General features: G+C 44.0%; 1 long non-coding RNA gene across 1 annotated transcript in view; it reads left to right on the forward strand.

Moving 5' to 3' along the window:
- Window positions 1-12,058: 12,058 nt before the first annotated feature.
- LOC115096114 overlaps window positions 12,059-17,247 on the forward strand; it is a 56,887-nt gene continuing 51,698 nt past the window's right edge. The window contains exon 1 of the long non-coding RNA XR_003857973.1: window positions 12,059-12,100. This is a non-coding gene — a long non-coding RNA (uncharacterized LOC115096114). The remainder of the gene's footprint in view (window positions 12,101-17,247) is intronic.

Genomic DNA, 17,247 nt, shown 5'->3' on the forward strand with positions numbered 1-17,247 from the left:
TTACCTCTGCCCAATCCAATAACTAAATCTGAGCTGCCAAGCCTCCTTTAGCAGCTCCTATGCCGCAGGCAGTCTGCCAACCTTTCCTTTACTTCGGCCGCTGGTGGGGTGGAGTGCGCCAGGCGGCCCTGCAGCCTTTGTTTCATTTTGGCTGCGGGTGCCCCAGTCGCTGCCCCCTAGGAGCTACTGCCCTGTGCAAATGCACAGTTTACACAGTGGGTTGCACCGGCTCTGTCCATACATCCACTTAAGCATGCAAATGCTGTACTGTGGATCGGCTTGAAAGTTAGGCTCTTTAGCAGCATGTAACCCCCTATAGATGCGATCATGTCTCTCCCGTATTGATGAAGCTACATTGGCTTCCCGTACAATATCGTATTCAATATAAGTGTTTTACACTAATCCATAAAGCCATTTATGGTTCCAATTCCGAATGGTTGAATGCTTCCCTACGTATACATGTGCCAGCTCAGAACTTGAGATCACTGGGGCAAGCATTACTAACAATTCCATCTCCCAAACTAGCGCATCTGGGTTCAGTGAGAGAGAGATCACTCTCCTTGGCGGGTCCCAAGTTATGGAATTCACTCCCAGTTGATATTCGTCTAGAAGATAACATCAATAGCTTTAAGAAGCAGATAAAGACCTGGTTATTTCAGCAGGCATTTAGTCAAATTAATTGATCTGCTATTAGGATATCTCAGCAGAAGAAATTGAGGTACTATGTATAACACTGAAATGAGGATTAGAGTAAGGGGAGAATTTGGGTAATCTTACTTAAGGGAACGTTGGTGGACGGGTTCATTTACTATAGATTTATTTTAAATGTATAAGTATTATTATTATTTTTTTTTTTAATGTTTTTATTGTTTTATTGTTTTATTTTTAATATAATTTTTAAATCAATGTTATTGAAAGAATGTAAAATTTAGATAAGCTGTTTACTTTATTTTATTTTGAATTTGCTACTGCATATTCCATGTTTGTAAACCGACTTGATATGTATTTGAAAGCCGGTATATAAAGTTGAATAAATAAAATAAATAAATGTTAAAAGCATTGCACTGGCTGCCTGTTAAATACAGAATACAGTTTAAGATCAGTTGTTTAATCTTTAAGGCTATTAGATAGGATCTTGCTAATCTGCCTTCCCCATATTCTTCTCTGCAGAGCCTTCGCTCTGCGGGAAAGTAGTTGCTTGATGTTTCATCTGTGAAACATGTGCATGTGCAAACCATACACTCAGGCCTTTTCTGTCATAAGACCTGGTATGTGGAATACCCTTTCTGAGGAATTCTGCTTTATAACTGATTATAGTTAGTTTTGAAAGAAACTTAAGTCCGTTTTGTTTTTGCAAGCTTTTTCTTAATTTTTAGGGGGGATTAACACTATCGTGAACTAAATAATGAACATTGTAGCTTTATAATATGTTGGTGTTTCTGTTATGCAATGTCAATGTATTTTTTTATTTATCTGATTTATATTCTGCCTTTCAGTACTTCAAAGCAGATTACATTCACTTTCAGTACTTCAAAGTGGATAATATAGGGCTCACACTCTGAGTTTGCACCTGAAGCAATGGGGGTGCAATGTCACAAGGAGCGGCAGTGGGATTTGAACCCTGGCTTCTGCTTGCTACAGTCAAATCACTAGGCTACTCCTCTGCTATCTGCTTGGTGCAGTTAGCCTTCTGTAGGTGGAATATAAGTGCTTTCAATGAGTTCATTCAGTTCTAGGGACAAACCCAGTCAGTCTGGTTTTCAGGATACCCACAATCAATATGTGTGAGATACATTTGCATGCCCTGCTTCGATTGCATGCAGGTTTATCTCATGCATATTCATTGTTTGTGTCCTGAAATTGAGACTGGCTAGGTCTGTACTAGTGGTAGAGAATCACTCCTACAACATCACTAGTTATTGATTTACACACAAAATTCATAGGTGTCATGGATGGACCTTTATCTATCTATCTATCTATCTATCTATTTATTTATTTCCATCATGTTTATTGGAGATTTCACAACAAATACAATGACATGTCAAATGTAGAAGCATATCCAACAAAGAACAAGGAACAATAAAGCGTCATAACATAAACCATACTAGCTTCAACTTTGGTGGTGCATGACCTTAATCTTAAACCAAACAGAGTACACAGAAAAGGGGCTAATTAAATTTGAAACCTGTGATTATGAACATGCACTTGGAATGGTAATTGAAGTCGAAATCTCACATTTTATCCCCTTTTATTCTTGCTCCCACCCAGGGAGTCACCCTCCCCCCTCATGTTGGTATAAGCGCTAGATCCCAATGCTGTTTAGGTTTTCCTTGATTTTGCGGAGAGAAACTCAAACGTGAACAATCAAATCATTTTTTGGAGCCAGTGTTCTACTAAAGGTGAGGTGTGCTGTAATCATTGACACAAAATGACTTTCTTCCCCATTAGGCCCATTTTAAAATTAAAAGTTGGTTATAACCATTCCGTTCCATATCATCCTGGGTGCTCCATCCGAAAAGCCATGTGTTCGGATCTTCTGGTATATCTTTCCCCAGAATCCCTTGTGCCTTAGTACAGATTTGGTGCCAGAAGGGCTGAATGCAGGAGCAAGACTTTGAATTCCGTGGGCTCTTGGGAGAAGCCGGGTATATCCGGTGCCATGGCTATTTTACATAGCAGAGGATCGAGAGGGGACATCCTTGCCGAACCCCTCTTTTAATGCTCACTGCTGAGGATTTGGAACCATTGGCAAGGATGAAAGAGGTCGGGTTTTTATATAAAAGGGCAATATATTGCAAGATGTTCCCTGGAATCCAAATCTTTGCAAAAAAGAAAACAGGTAGGGCCAAGATACTCTGTCGAACGCTTTTTCAGAGTCAAATCCAATTGCTAGTGCTTGTTTTTGGCTAGTTTGACAAAAAGACATTGCAGCGAGGAGTTTAATAATATGGGAACTGGCAGATCTACACTTGATGAACCCCATTTGGTGCGAGGAGATAATTGATGGGAGGACCATACTCATTCTATTGGCAAGGACCTTTGCTAGAATCTTACAGTCACAATTTAAAAGTGATATCGGCCTATATGATGCGTGGTTTTGAGGGTCTTTCCCCAGTTTGGCAAGGATAATAATATGGACTGTGTTCAGATCGGCTGGAAAGGCATCCTCAGTGAGGGCACTTCTGAAGAAGTTTGTAAGATGCTCCTACAAATCAGATTTTAGGATTTTGTAAAAATCATACGACATCCCATCCGGACCTGGTGACTTGCCCGATTTGGTCCCTGAGATAACGTTTGAGACCTCTAACACTTGGATTGGCCTATTTAGAAATGTGGCTTGTGCCTTGGAGAGCCTAGGAAGAGGGAGATCTCTAAAAAACTGGTCTTCCTCAAGCATTGTCGGTGTAGAGGGAGTCATAAAATTTTTTAAATACCTCACATATCTCTACTCTAAAAGATACCACCTCTCCCATCGATTAAGTCATTCTGGTTATCACCATCTTCCCTCTAGCTCCCTGGACAGAATTGGCGAGGAATTTACCCACCTTGTTACCGAACTTGTAGAAATTGTATTCTGAAATCTGCAAGGATTATTGGGCTCGGGTATGTAGTAAAGAATTCAGGCTTTCCAGCATCGACAAAAACATGCTTTTATTCTCTGAGGAGGGGGTTTGAATTAAGAGATTTTTAGCCGAGCGGACCTGAGATTCTAGCTGCAGGATCTTATTATTTAGACGTTTCTTTCTTTTGCTTAAGAAAGCAATAATTTCTCCATGCATAACTGCTTTACCAGTTTTCCAGAGAAGTTGTGGTGTGTTCATATGTACATGATTGTGCGAAAGAAATTCCTCCCATCTGTCCTTTAAAAACCTATGGAATTTGGGGTCAGAGCTCAAGAAACTAGGGAATCTCCAAGATTGGGTCTGTTCCTTTTGTGCAATGGGAAAGAATTCCAGCCAAATCGGGGCATGGTCTGATATAACCTGCTGTCCTGTCTGCTTTTTTGATGCGGAAAAAGGATGCTTTTGATGCCAGGATATAATCTATATGAGATATTGTAGCATGGGCTCTGGAAATGTGGGTGTAATTTCTCTCTTCCAGGTGGAGTACTCTCCACATATCCATCAGCATAGAAAATTAGGACATTTTATCTTAAGGAACTTCCCCCTGTGCTCTGCCGGGCATTTATCAATTGATGGATCAATTGCCCAATTGAAATCTCCCATTACAAATAATGACCCTGTGAATGGAGCACCAACAGGTTATAGAGTTTAAGAAAAAATGCATGCGAATATTCATTTGGTGCATATACATTACATATAGATATTTCCCAGTCGTGGAGTGTTCCCTTGATGAAAATAAAACGGCCATCCGGATCTGTCAATGTTTGTATGACTTTAAACTTAAGACTTTTGTGAATAAGGATGGCTACCCCTGCCTTGCGTCCCACTGCTGCGGAGAAGTGGCAGGCACCTACCCAGTCTCTACGTAATTTAGAACTTTCCAAATCTAACAAATGGGTCTCTTGAATACATGCTGTAGAGGCCCCACTTCTCCGCAGGTGCTGTACATTTTTTTTCCTTTTAATTGGAGAATTGAGACCGTTTACATTCCAAGAATAAATCTTAGTCCCTGACATATTGTAGCTAATGATATGAAAAAACTATGACCAGAGTTTTGTGTTTCAACAGCGGAGCCCCCAGCCAAGCCCCACTGAGCATCATAACCCCAGATATCCCCCCCCCCCTCCCAGGGGCTTATCATGTACGCACAGCAATGCATCATTTTTCCTCAGGTGTACAACAAAATCAGAGGATAGTGTACTGTCCCAGAGTTCCGATATCTCCCACTGTACATATCCATCACCCCATACCAACAACCCTGTAACCCTTCCCTTCCCCTTCCCTTTTCCCCTGAGTGACCTCCATAACTATATCTCCCCCGCAGTCTTGGGGGGCCGGAGTCATGGGGAGTATGCAAGTGGATACCACGCTGCGTGTCTGCGTTATGGTAAAGGTCTCTGCGAGGAAAAGTCATTCCTGGAAGCTTGAGAGATGTAGTATACTTCAGGTGAATTTGGTATGTTACTATCTCACACCCAACCGGTGGAATCCAGGGAGATCCATAGTTAATGGTGACGCCTTGTCAATCTGGTTTCATCATGCATAACTTTTAAATAATAATGATTGAAGGCCAGCAACTCTTTACTTAAGGCCTGTGATGGAATTGTCTTTGTGGAAAAAGAAAACCAGCTGTTCCCCTGGGTATTAGCTTGGCAAACCTGCTGCGAACTCCTGCACCTCCCCCTGGAGTTTCAAATGTTCTGGTTTGGCCTTCATGCCAGTCGCGCAGCCTCACTGAGAATCCAAGAGAAAATATAATTTGTTTTTGGAATAAAAGAGAGCAGGCTGGTGAAAATGTCTTCCGAAGAGCAGCGGTTTTGGCTGATTAATCCTGTAGTATATGGATGTGAGACAATTGATAGGATAATTCCAGGTGTTTCTGAGAGGCCTGCATAATCTTGACCTTATGGGTGAAATTTAAAATTTTGGTTATCACTATCAACGGCCTCGTCTCTGTGGCCCTCTTAGTGCCTAGGCGGTGTGCTCTTTCGATGGAGAGGTTACCTTTCAATTCTGGAAGATTTAGGACCTTGGGAAGTCATGTTTCCAGAAGGTCCCCCCAGTCTGAGATTGTCTATAACTTTGGGGAAATCAATAAAATGAAGGTTCGACTGTCTAGAGCAGTTCTCAAGGTTGTCAAGCTTTGAAGCGTGTTCCCCTACCATTTTCTCCAGGGCGTAAAGTTTAGTGGTGAGGTTCAAGGAGTCGTCTTCAAGAACTGATATTTCTCCCTCCGCCTGGTCCATCCGGGGCCCCAGATCAGTTGGTGCTACTTTAATTTCCTCTAACTGTGTCCCAATGCTGCCCCGTTTCTCATCGAGGGCTGAGCATACAATTTCTTTAATCTCTGCCAGAAGTTGTTCGTTAGGAAGGTTGTCCGTGGTACTTTCTTTAATCGCTGGCGGTGCCAGCGCCATTTTGTCCTCTGGGCCATGGCCCTATTCCTTGTCTTTGTCCTTCCTCGTGCCCTGGACCGGCATTGTCATCGGGGATTTATGCATAAATGTCACGACTGACATGTGCTTCCTTCTGTAGCTTCTTTTCCGACTTAGAAATTTTTGTTATGCAAGGGTAAGCTGAAAAAAGCGGCGCGGCGTCCAGAGCTGAGACAGACATGTCTTGCTGAGCACAATCACATGACTCCATGGATGCACCTTTTATAGGATCAAGGCTGTGTATCGGGGTAGCAGAAGAGTAGTGGTGGGTATGGGGGTTTGGAAGAAAGGCTGATCACATGGCTTGGTTTGAGTGAAATGAGACTTTCCTGGGTCATATCTGGCAACTGGTCGAGGTTATGGAACTCCTTCAAATCCATATGCTTTGTAGCTGGTTTGCCAAATGTCCAGGTTTGGACGTAAACAGCAGCCTGAGATGATGTTGGGTTTCATTGTTCTGGCTGGTTCTGTTGCTCCACTAATGCTTATTGCTGCTATCATACTGCTGCAGGTAGTTTCAAAAAGAAAATATGCCATTTGTAATAAATTCTTTTCTGCTGTTATACACTGAAATGATATTGTGATATTTATCCCATCCCACTGTAAATAGAAGGCAGTGGATTTGTTTGGGTTTGGTTTGTCTGTTTCGCTGTTGTGCACCATGCTATATGCAGGAGATAAACCAGAGCAGAGCAACAACTGTATCTTGCATGTAGTGTCCATTAGTGCAAGATACATTGGCGTGGCAGCAGAGTTCCTGGTGGGCAGCCTAGGCCCCTTCAGTCCAATAAGGAGCCACACTGACTCAACTTACCGGTCAGGCTGGCGGGGAAGACGTGGAACTTCCTGAGCTGACAGGTGCAGGTGGTGGGGAGCCTGGGATGAAGTGGAGCTAAGTGGTCTCGGCAGTGTGGCTAGCAGGGAGCAGCAGAGGGGAATGTGATACTCGAGAGTGGGTCTACCTGAGGAGATGGGTGAGACTCAAGCAGGGGGTGCGCATTTATTTTCAAACAAAATGAAAAATGCTACAAAAAAAAAAAAGTTTCATTTCATTTGAAAACAAAATGGGATTAAAAAATATCATGGAAGTTCTTTTTTATTTTTGCCTTTCATATCGGAAAGTCAGCAAAACCCCCCCCCCCCCTTAAAAGCCATCATCATTTTTTAAGTTAATCTCCCACTTTCCTTCCTTCCTGCAGGCAATAGCTCCTGGCCCACTGGGTCTTGGTTGCAAAACAACACCAGCTGGACCTGAGGTCAGCAGCATTTTGTTTTATGGCCAAATACCAGAATGGCAGTGGATTCAGGGCTGGCCAGTGCCATCTTGAAACCAGGACCTGGCAGGGCAGGAACCACTGGGGATTACTATTGCCCTATTTATACTGCTATGACTCCATGGATGGGGTAAGCTACGATCTACGGGGAGGGTGGGGGAATGGCGAAGGCCCAAAGTGATGTATTTTTATTGTGGTGGTGCCAAGGGAGATGGAGGAGAGAGGGGGGTTAGGGGGGAATGTCTTTTGTTTTTTGTTTTTCTTTTATATTTTTTTTCTTTCACCTTTGTTTATTTCAACTAAATGAAACAAAATAAAAAATGAAGACAAAAAGAAAGAAAGAAACAAACAAACAAACCGAGATGACATTTTTTTGGGGTGCGAATCCCTAGTCGGGGCCTCTATCTGCATATTCAGAAGCCATGTCAACCCCTCATTTGTGATGGACCTTTTAAGCTAGATAAAAAAAAAAAATGAACATGGGAATGTTAATTTCATTTAGATACTTCTCAGCCCCCAAGCACACTTTTTTTTTTTTTAAATTATGTTATAACCTACCACACATTGCAAGCTCTACATTCTAAATATATGTTCTTGGATACTAAGGGAGCTCAGAGATGTGCTGGCAGGTCCACTGAAAGATCTGTTCAACAGATCCCTGCAAACAGGAGTAGTGTCACAAAATTGGAGAAGAACAACAGTGGTCATGATTTACAAAGGTGGAAGCAGGGAGGAAACTGTAAACTACAGACTGGTTAGCTGAACCTCAGTGGTGGGAAAATTAATGGAGACTCTGCTGAAAGACAGGATAGTGAACTAGCTATAGTCTGGGGGATTGCTTGACCTGAGACAACATGGTTGGACCAGAGGAAGGTCCTGTTAAACAAATCTGATTGATGATTTTTTTGATTGAGTGACTAAAGAATTAGATCAAGGAAGAGCACTTGATGTGGTTTATTTGGATTTTAGGAAAGCTTTTGATAAGGTCCCACAGAGGAGGCTCATAAATAAAGCCTAAGAGTGGGTACCAACATGGTGGAATGGATTACAAATTGGATGCTTGACAGGAGACAGTGGGTAATGGTAAATGGAACCTATTCTGAAGCGAGAGAAATGTTAAGTGGAGTCTCTGGAGATCAGTTTTGAGACCAGTTCTGTTCATTGTCTTTGTGAGTGACATTGCAGAGGGGTTAGAGGGAAAAGTTTGTCTTTTTGTGGATGATACTTAGATCTGCAACAGTCAGGATGGTGGTAGTCCAGAGAAAGGCAACCAGAATGGTTTGAGGTTTATATTGGAAGACCTATGAGGAGAGGCTGAACTATAATGGAATTCAAAAGGGCATGGGATAAACACTGCGGTGTTGCGCTTCCCGGCCGCGTTCGCTCCGTGGCCGGGCCTGCTCACCTTTCCCGTCTGTCCACGAGCTCCGGGCTCTGTCACGCTGCAGCTGCAGCCAGTTCGCGGCGTCCCCAGCTCCCCCACGCTCAGGCTCCTGTCCAGGCCTCCTGGCGGGGCTCGGCACCCTCTGTGGCATCGGCCCTGTCCCTAGGTGCGCGTGTGGACTACCCGGCCTCTTGAAGGGCCAGGGGCGGATCCCACCTCCACAGCGCACCCTGATTGATGGCTGAATTAAAGGAGGTGGTCTGACACCACTATCTCGCCTTTGCAATCGGGTCGTACACTCCGGTGTGTCTAGTTTGCCTTCCAGCGTCTCCTGTTCCAGCATCTCCTGTTCCTTCATCTCTCCATCCCTGGTAGTACCCTTCAGACTGATCTCATGGTGCTGATCATTTCTTGCTCCTGACTATTCTTGATTGCTGCCTGGACCTTACCTCTGCCTGTTCTCTGACCACTCCTGATCGCTGCCTGGAACCGAACTCTGCCTGAACACTGACTACTGATTGCTGCCTGGAACTTGACCCCTGCCTGACCTGACTACTTCCGGATTGAGTATAGGTACTGACCCCTGCTTTGGCTGACCATTCTGAACTGTTACTCTGGCCTTGATCCTCGCTATCCATTCAGACTGTCTACTTGACTATCCCCTCGACTACGCACCCTTGTTTGTGGTGGGCACTCCTCTGCACTTCCTCTCTAGGAGACCCTGCGAGGCCCACCTAAGACTAGGCAGCCCGGGTAACCAATGGCTCAACCTGAGGGAACCCCAGGTTGCTATTGGTGAAGCTCCAGCTAACCTCTGTCTCTTCCTGGGCTCCGCCTCCTGGTGGCAGGTGCTCTCCGGGTCGGACCGAAGGGCCGTACCAATCCTGCACCAGGCCAAGGGTCCACCTCCAGCGCAACATGCGGATTCCTGGAGGAGAGAGGATGGAAATGAAGGAATAGAGTAACCTATATTATTTAGGTGCAACATTTCAGATTGGAGGTAACGCAGCAGTTACTAGTGTTAACACAAGGCTTGGAGTGCCCACATAATTGAGGCCAGAAATTCATGGCTAGGTTGTGGCATAAAGCAATTATTTATGAGACACTGTTGCATTTAGCCTTGATACTTTTGATGCAGCTGTAACATAGCTCTCTACTTTGATGGCGGGGGAATTGGATTCAAAAGACAGCCAAGGCTGGGCCCTGACTTTTACGGTCCGGGATACACAGACATTTGGGAAAAAGCATTATGTAGCACAGGTCTGTTTCTATGGCCAAGTCGAAAAGGAAAGCATTTTCAAGTAGCAGTGTTTGAATTATCAAGAAGGTTGGTCACCCCATAAAAATGCCGCTAGCAGAAATGTTATTATGGATTTAACAGTTTCATGGTTTTGATCTCCTCTCTGCGCTGCTCTCTTTAATCTTTACCTGACTCCCCTCTGTCGTATTCTTGGGAAACTATGTGTTTTCTACAAGCTGTATGCGGATGATATACAGTTCTTTCCTTCTATCTTTTTGGGCTGCTACTATCCATTTTGCTATCATTTGTTTTCAATTCATTTGATGTATGCTTGCCTCCAATTGGCTATCTTTGAATATGAAGAAAACCATCATTTTGGTTTTAGGTTGTCGCCTTCCATTTACCATCCCCATATCTACCCAAATTTTGGGAGACACCATTCCAATTTCCTCCTCAGTACATAATTGGGCATCACCTTAAATGCCACCTTTCCCATGGCACCTCACATTAAATCCGTTGTTAAGAACGCATTCTTTAAGTTAAAAATATTGAAACATCTTAAACGTCTGCTATTGCCTGACAATTTTCGCAGTTTTACAATTTCCATAGATTATTGTAATTTCATAGATTATTGTAATTCCCTCTGTGCTGGTCTCCCTTAGAATGTCCTTCATGCTCTTCAAATTATCCAAAATTCTGCCACTCATCTACTTACCATAACCCCCTTTCACTATCATATCACACCTGTCAAAAAATGTGCACTGGTTACCCATTTCCTCATATATCATAAACTTGCCACCTTAATTCATAACCTGCTTCATAATGTCAAATCACCTTGGATCACCTTTAATTTTGTGTATCCACACTCCTTCCCGTACCCTTTGAGCCTCAAGCTAATTTCTACTTGACTATCCCCCTGCAAAAGCAGCACATTTGGCCTCAACCCATGAGTGCTCTTCTCAGTCTGCGGCCCTGCTCTTTGGATCTCTCTTCTTCTATCCATATGCCTCACTAGTGATTCTAAACTATTTAAAAAGGCTCTCGTAACCCATCTTTTCAATGTAGCTTTTCTGTTTTGCTCAACCTCAGTATTGATTTTGTTTGGTTTCATCGTTTTATTGTTTTATTTGTTATAATTGTTTTTATGAATGCTATCACTGTACCCCACCCCGAACATGGAGGGGTGAGTGAGTAAAAAAGACTTTAAAATAAGCAAACAAACAAATAAATAAATATATAAAACTGTTAACATAAGGTTTGGGGTAACCGGCATGGAGTGGCAACTACCCTTAACATAAGGCTTAGAGAAATTTGCATAGAGCAGCAGTTACTACTGTTAACATAAGACTTGGGGGTAACCTGCATGGTACAGCTGGTGCTACCCTAGAAGAATGGGGGTAATCTATAAAGAGCGGCAGTTGCTGCCCTTGACAGAGGGCTTGGGGATGGTCTGCATGGAGTTGCAGTTGCCACCACATGCAGCTTGCTGGGCAGACTGGATGGACCATTTGGTCTTCTTCTGCTAACTGTTACTCTGCTACAGCACCCAGCCAGTCCATCCATCTGTCCACACACGTATATCGTGTGTACATACATATGGAATTGGATAGAGAGACAGATGCACATGCTAGCTGATGAAAGAACTGGAGACTTCTGGTTTAGGGTTGGGGGATTTTTTTGTGTTTTCATATTTTTTGTTGAATGGATAAGTATTTAACTGTGTTCTCCCCTTTGATCAATTGTTGGAAAAGTGGGCTTTAGCAATCCCATAAATAAATAGATGTGGGAGGGAGGGAGAACCATGCTTAATTTGTGTTATGTGTCTAGAATACACTTCCCTAACCTTTTTTTTTTTTTTCATTTTTACTGAAAGTTAAAAAGCATTACAATAATGCTATGTGCCCTCCAGACATTGCACACTGTCAGAGCCCCAATTGCCAGGCTTTTGAAGAATTTGACCCATTAGTCTCTTCCGCTGCTTGTGGATATTCTGTGTTTTAAGCTGTTTAATATGTAACGTGTGCTTGTTGATGTTTCAGGGAGGAGATGACTGTCAGGTTACACTATGTATTCAGTGGTGGAAGATCTCCTTGCAGGGATAACTCTTCACGACTGGAACAAGAAACAGCAGGCTCCTGCCCTTTGTACGTGAAGATAAAGGCTGAGTAACTGGGGAATGTGGAGGCAGGTCAGGGTGAAGAGAAAAGGGCAGCGGTAAAATGAAAAAGGAGTTCCTTGGGGCCTGAAGTGGAGCATGGCATAAAACAGAATTGGATAAGTTCTTCCGCTGCGGTGGAAATGTTTGATTTCCCCTGTTGTCAGGAGGTCAGGCAGGCTGGTTTAGAAGTGCTAGATAACTGATGCTGCAGCATTACTAAAGATGTTGGAGTTATTTTTTCTTTTTTTTGCCCTGGCGAATGACATTCTCTTAGTGCTTGAGCCCTCCAGGTGTGAGCCAGAGGTTCCTCTGCAGCTCAGGTACATGGAAAAGAAACCGGGGAAAGGCAGAAAATGAAATCCTTGTCCTGCATTACAATCCTTAAATACAGCACTGCAATCACACAGTCATTTTATCCTCTTAAAACTGGAGTGCAGTTTATTTCATGCCTGTTAAGGGTCTTACTCGACTGTGAAACTGAACTCGCATCATGTCTGGCAGTAGTCATTATTGTTAGATAATGTACCATGCCGCCAGTTAAATATCACAAGTGGAGCCAAAGGGAGGGGGAGCTGGGTGTTAAACTTTCCAGTGGATCATTTATTAAGGCCCGTTCAAGAGTATCACTTGTTGTTGTTGTGGACAGGTTTGCTTTAACATTTCTGAATTCATAGTCTTGGCACTAAACGCACCAGAAACACGGGTCCTTATTAGCTGGTGACCCAAAGCCCAAGGGGCTCATTTATATTTGAGTTTTGCCCTGGCGGCTAAAGGATAAACGCCAGGTCAAAATACTAAGCGTCCTTTTACAACCTGCCGCTGAAACTGTTAGCATCAGGTTTAAAAGGTTGTTTTGTGAAGGGCTGGCAATTTGCAACCTAATTACGTACCCTACACCAGTGTATGTTGATTTTAATTTTGCAACCAAGGCGCGTCAAGCAGACAGGCCATTTAGTACAGTAAATTGCATCTGCCTAGCCCTCTTTTAGCTCCAAATTTACCACTGCCAAAAGAAGAGGCAAATTCAGTTTGAATGTTTTAAAAACATAGCAACGACGGCAGAAAAAGACCAAATGGGCCATGCAGTCTGCATAGCCAGTTTCTTCTGTTAGTAACTGTAACCCCAACCCGGCCTGTGTTTCCTGCATGGGTGAGGCCATAAAAGAATTTATAATTCTTTGGGGCAGGGATCTTGGGTAGTTCTTCTGTCTCTCTTACTTCCCAAGGTGCGGATTCTTTTGACTGAAGGAAGAACGGAGTCCTCTCAGGTCCCTGTGTGGGGTAGTCAAGTTCCTGCTCTGATCCCCTGTGTTGGGTGAATCTTCCTACTTGGTGCTGTGTGCTGGGTACCAAATGAGATGCCAGGAGAATGGATTAAGTGTCCAAAAACAATACTTTATTGCAAACAGCTAGCTTGGCACAGCAGGTTAATGTTTCTATCTCTCCAGACTTGACCGAAGACGCCGGGTGGGTGCCTTCCCTTATGTTAGATGATTTTATTAGAAGTATCTTCTCTGAAGGAGGATCCCTGGTGGCAGGGATCCAGGATGGAACTTCAGGTCCACCAATGGGTAGGAAAAAGGGCAGAAAAATATTTCCTCCCTGTTCTTGGAAAAATAACTTTGTCTCCCAAATGAGTAAACTTTGGAAATCCTCTGCAACAGGTCACCACCTCAGATGAGCAGGTCTTCCCTAAACCTGGGTATCTTCAAGTCAGGGTTCCCCAGTCTCTGAGTCTCGGAAAGGCCCAGGCCTTCAGGCAAGGCTCCTTCTAACCAAAAGTCCAAAAATCCAACACAGTCCCTGAGCAATCACTCTGCAGCTCATGTGGAGAGAACAGCAGTGGAGCCCTAACCTGCCCTGGAGGGGTCTCAGAGGTTCCCCAAGGCACCAGGTAGGCCCAAAATTAACAGAAAAAAATCTCCAACCTCTCTCTCTCAGATTGTCCTTTGCTGAGCTCTGCTAAAAAATTTCCTGCAGGGGATATCCATTACAATCTCGCCACTGGGAGGGCAGACACAGAATGGATCCTCCCCCTAATTATTTTTCTAACTGCACTACTAGGTCTATTCCCAGGGCTTAATGGTAACCCGGAAAATTGCCCAGATTACACTCCTATGTTTATCTTAAGGGAAGTAACTGCTACTCTGTACAGGTTACCCCCAGACCTTATGTTAAGGGTAGTAACATTAAAAATAAAAAACAAGCAACTGTCAATCCCATAACAAAATTACTGCTAGCAACATTTTTACAGGGTGTGCAACCTTCTTGATAATTCAGACAATGCTGATTAAACGTGCTTTGCTTTTGGACTTGGCTGTAGAAGCAGTCCTGCGCTTTTTCCCTAATGTCTGCATATCTGTACTCCAGACTGTAAAAGTCAGGGCCCAGCCTTGACTGTCGTCTGAATCCAGTTCCCCCTTTTTTTCCCCCTGCTGTCAGTGGAGAGCAATGTTGCAGTTGTGCAAAATCATGAAAACTAATTGGTTAAGGGTAGTAGTCCTCATGCTTTCTGTTAGGGGTCGTAGCTGCCGCTCCATGCAGGTTACCCTTTTCTTCACTTCCAGCTCTAGGAATCCACAATGTTTATCCCATGCCTTTTTTCATTTGTTTACTGTTTTCATCCTCATCACTTCTTCGGGAAGGGCATTCCAGATATCCACTCTCTGTGAAGAAATATTTCCTGAAATTGGTTCTGAGTCATTCCCCACTGAAGTTTCATTTTGTGACTCCTAGTTCTACTGTTTGCTTCCCAATGGAAAAGGTTTGAAGATCACACATTATTAAAACCTTAAGGTACCTACAGGTCTGTATCATATCTCCCCCCTCTCTTCCAGGGTAAACATATTTAGATCCTTCAGCTTCTCTTCATAAGTCTTCTGTAACAAATCCCACACCATTTTGGTCGCCCTTCTCTGGACCGCCTCTGTCCTGTCTCTATCCTTTTTGAGATACGATCTCCAGAACTAAACACAGTACTCTAGGTGAGGCCTCACCAAGGACCTGTCCAATGGAATTATCACATTGCTTTATGCCTTCAGGTCGCCAGACACTATTACCCCAAGGACCCTCTACCAGTCCGTACACATTAGTCTCTCACCCCCCATCACATACAGCTCTTAAGGATTACCACACCCCAGATGCATGACCCTGCTCTTCTTGGCACTAAATCCAACATCATTACTAAGAAAAAGAGCACTCTCAACTGCAGGACCACACCATTGGAACGCTCTCCCCCCTGACCTACGCCTCGAACCCAGTCTACCAGAGTTCAAAAAAAAGTTAAAAACCTGGCTCTTCAGGCAAGCGTTCCAATCTCCAGAATGTAACTAAGCGCCGCATCCTGATTGAACTTGGGAATATTCTGTGTTACAGTTAATAATATGCAATTTTAAGCAAAATTAAATTTCAATTTACCTTACATTTAATTTAAGTTCAACATGCCATTGGCCTAATTTTAATTAAATTACGAAAATATTTAAGGATTTATTGTTATTGTTCAATGTTCTTTGTATTATGAATGGATTATATGTTATTGTTCAATGTTCTTTGTAAAAAAACCCTGATCTGACTTCCCAGACCAGGGCTATCTTTTCATTCCATGTAAACCGGACTGATTTGTATTGTATACAGGAATTCCGGTATATAAAAATTAAAAATAAATAAATAAATAAATAAACTCTACCTCGGACTAAGGATCCACCTCTCAGAAATACAACAGGCATGTGGTAGCTTGAGTTGATCCCATTCCAAGGCCATGGATTCGGCGGAGGCGTCAGCCCTGCAAGCCATTCTAGGTCTGGGTCAGAGGATTCTGGAGCCACAGCAGGCCCTAGCGTCCTTGGCATCCACGATGGAGTGACTCAAAGACCGTTTGGATTCAGTGGTCCAGGCTCATGTAACCCCTCCACCAGCACCGACTGCTCCTGTGATGCCGGAATCCACTTGACTGGTAATTCCGCTACCACCACCTCCATGTTATTCCGGCAAACCCTGCCTGTTGCCAGGGCTTCCTTAATCAGTGCAGTATGTGACACTTCAGGGGGTGCGTTATTCTCCCCGGAAGGGGATCTCCATGGATGGAGGAGAGAGTCAAAGGTCTCGGGCATGGACGAGTAGGAATGAGTAGTTGCTCTACCATGTCTTCCCTCTTTCTGGACAGCACAACAAAAACTACCTACATCCTGTTCTTGTTGGAAGGTAAGGACCTGGCCTTGGCCTCTCTGCTATGGAAGATCTTCCTTGCTTCTTGGAGCTGTTCTGGACTGTGTTTGAGGATCCGGGGAGACAGGTAGCAGCCGGGTCCAATCTCCTGCATCTCCGTCAAGGAGGACATTCTCTCACGGACTACACAATTGAGTTCAGAACCTTAGCATCGGAACTCCATTGGGAGGAGAGCTGTCTCCGGACTATATTCCTTGAAGGGCTGTCGGCTAAGATTAAGGATGAGCTGGCAGCTCGGGAACTTCCATCTTCACTTGACTCTCTCATTGAGCTGGCCTCCAGGATCGACCGCCATCTGCAGGAGAGGGCCTGTGAGTTTCAAGGCTCAAGAAGACGCATGGCAACTTCTACTCTTCCAAAATCATCTTCACCTGCCTCCCGAAACCCTTCTATCATGGTGGAGACCATCGACGAACTGATGCAATTAGGTCAAGGACCTATCTCTCTGGAGGAATGGCAAAGACGCCATAAGGTGGGTCTCTGTCTCTACTGTGGAGGATCAGGCCATCTCATTGCTTGCTGCCAAATTCATCCGGGAAATTACAAGGCCTAGGCTTTACTGGGGGAGTGACCCTAGGCATAACTTCACCTGCTCCCCCATTTACCTTGCCTGTGACCCTTTTTTGCGGAGGTCACGAGTTTTCTACGCTGGCCCTGGTGGATTCGGGGCCTGGAGGAAACTTAATCCTGCAAGACATGGTAGAGCAACTACTCATTCCTACTCGTCCATGACCGAGACCTTTGACTCTCTCTATCTATGGAGATCCCCTTCCGGGGAGAATAATGTACCACACAGTCCCCCTGAAGTGTCACATTGCACCAGACCATAAGGAACATATCACTCTGTATGTCATCCTGAAAGCCATCTACCCAGTTGTACTTGGTATTCCTTGGCTGCAATGCCACAAC

This window comes from Rhinatrema bivittatum, chromosome 7, assembly GCF_901001135.1.
Source record: "Rhinatrema bivittatum chromosome 7, aRhiBiv1.1, whole genome shotgun sequence".
NCBI lineage: Eukaryota > Metazoa > Chordata > Amphibia > Gymnophiona > Rhinatrematidae > Rhinatrema > Rhinatrema bivittatum.